Genomic DNA, 2,628 nt, shown 5'->3' on the forward strand with positions numbered 1-2,628 from the left:
AGTTTTTCATTTGATCAATGTATCTTGCTTTATTTTAAATACTAGTTTAATGCACTTTTATTTAAATCTCAAGATCCATCCTTTGGATGCATGTCATCTTTGTCCAGAGTGTTGCATATGGTAAGTATAGTCTTGTACAAAATTGGTAGGCACAGAAAATATTTCTAGGATAAGTTTTTAAATTAAATCTTGCAATATGTCTAGTTTAAATGAGTTATTTATCCATGCTGCTATACTGAGTTTTAGAAGCCATAACTTTTACAGTACCATTATTTTATTTCCTAAGAGCTATAAAAAAAGTTTGGTAAATTTTAGATAAGCACAACTAGACCAAATGAATTATTTCAATTTTTCTAGGTACAAGAACTATTTTTCTTGATTTAGTGCATTTACCTTAGTCATAATTCATTTGGTCTAGTTGTGCTTATCTAAAATTTACCAAACTTTTTTTATAGCTCTTAGGAAATAAAATAATGGTATTGTAAAAGTTATGGCTTCTAAAACTCAGTATAGCAGCATGGATAAATAACCCATTTAAACTAGACATATTGCAAGATTTAATTTAAAAACTTATTCTAGAAATGTTTTCTGGGCCTACCAATTTTGTACAAGCCTATGCTTACCATATGCAACACTCTGGCCAAAGATGACATGCATCCAAAGGATGGATCTTGAGATTTAAATAAAAGTGCATTAAACTAGTATTTAAAATAGAGCAAGATACATTGATCAAATGAAAAACTTTATATAACAAAAGTTGTAGATCTTGTTTCATAGAATCCAGAATAGTTGAGTTTGTATTTTTACAATTTTTTTACGATTTTATATCGATTTTACACGTTCGCTATTTAATGCGTCCCGGGTGCCAGGACCTAAATGTAAATTTTTTTTACATTTAGGTCCTGTCGCCCAGGCAGGGGGCGACAGGGGTATAGTTTTGAAATTTTTTGAAACTGCCATATATTTTTGAAATTTTAATTTTTTTAAATATAAAAATGAAAAAAATCCATGATTAAATGACTGATTGGGCCGGCCCGTTACCATAGAAATTGGCCTTGAACCTATGGAGCGACGACGCGCTGCCACCCATGAGCGGATGCATGCATCCGTGGCTTCTCCGGCACCAGCACTCGACATCGGCGTTCCTCGCCGCGCATTCTGAGTGCTGATGGGGCCGTCTTCCGCTATCTGTGCGTATGGGCAGTGCTGGCACGCAGCGTAAGTCGATGCAGCTTTTTTGGCCACCAGGATGGACAAATGCTGCATCGGCATACATAGCGTATCCAATTATTTTTGCACGGCGCAGTGCATCCTGCCACCTCAACTTAGGTTTGCAGCGCTGCGCGCAAGTGCAGGAGACAAACATATAACAGTGCTATCGTAGCACCATGGATGCATTCAAAAGATGGTACATCTTAAGAAAAAAAAAAGAATAGCACCATGGATAACAAGCTCAAAAGGACAGCGCTGCGCGCAAGTGCAGGAGACAAACAGATAGCAGTGCTATCATAGCACCACTGATGCATTCATAAGATGGGAGTACATCTTAAGAAAAAAAAAGAAAAGGAAAAAGAATAGCACCATGGATAACAAGCTCAAAAGGACTAAATAGGCAATAAAAACAGCTAAAGTGCGCATCCGGGGAATCGAACCCCGGTCAGTACCGTGGGAGGGTACTATGATACCACTACACCAGATGCGCCTTTTGTTTAAGGCGCCATGCAGAATTTTATTACTTTTGTCCAAGTGGTATCTACAAAGTTGAGCGCACATCTTAAAGAAAAGGTCGAGCATTCAAAATTGCCGGCTCGTTGCTTAAGGTTAAATCTAAAGGCAAAGCTTCTGTACACAGCCTATACAAAAGAACTGGAACTAACTAAAGCTAATTAACTAGAAATTCAGTGGCAATTGCGGCAACCAAAGTTTAAATATCCGGCTAGACGACACGAGTTCAGTGGCAATTCCGTCCAGATAGCGGGATTCTCGTGGTGACCGAGTGTGAGTGATGAGTTTAACTTATCACTGTAGAGAGAATACACCCATACGTTTTTTTTTGTAGGGATGAATGTGTACACACGTGTGTCTACACTAGCATGCTTCTTGCCTGACAAGCTCAAACAGCAGGGGCGGGCCCGCTCGGGCCTAGTAGAAGACCATGGGCTGCTGCCAAATACTTCGGTGGTCAGCCCAATAGGTAAGCACGACAGCAGCCGGGGCGGAGCTAGCCAACGGAGTCACTGGTATCAAGTCCACTGAACACCGGTGTAAGCTCTATTGATGGACAGTATAGAACAGTAAATTCTTACTGATTTTGCAGTAAGTCACCGATGTCAGCTGACACGATCTCCGCCCCTGCAACAGCGACGTTTCGCATTCCAATCCAAGATCGTGGCATTCGTCCAACCTAACCTCATGCCCTTCCAGACACTACATTCTTGAAACGGACGGGGCTCGTGGCTGACACGCTCGTCGCGGTTACCAAACCTTAAATTCCCAATAATCCGGCCAACCACTCCACCACACGTCCACACGCCATGATTCATGCCGTGACTAGAAAAAGATCGATGATGAGGCTCACCTGGCGCCTGTCATCACGCTCTTCAGCCGTATTGGCCCGGCCAGCTAGCT

The 2,628-nt window shown here is 41.3% G+C and overlaps 1 non-coding gene across 1 annotated transcript; it reads right to left on the reverse strand.

The window, feature by feature from the left end:
• Window positions 1-1,631: 1,631 nt before the first annotated feature.
• On the reverse strand, window positions 1,632-1,702 carry TRNAG-CCC. The gene has a single exon. It is a non-coding gene; the product is annotated as a tRNA-Gly (tRNA).
• Window positions 1,703-2,628: the final 926 nt, after the last annotated feature.

Source organism: Panicum virgatum, chromosome 2N (assembly GCF_016808335.1).
Source record: "Panicum virgatum strain AP13 chromosome 2N, P.virgatum_v5, whole genome shotgun sequence".
NCBI lineage: Eukaryota > Viridiplantae > Streptophyta > Magnoliopsida > Poales > Poaceae > Panicum > Panicum virgatum.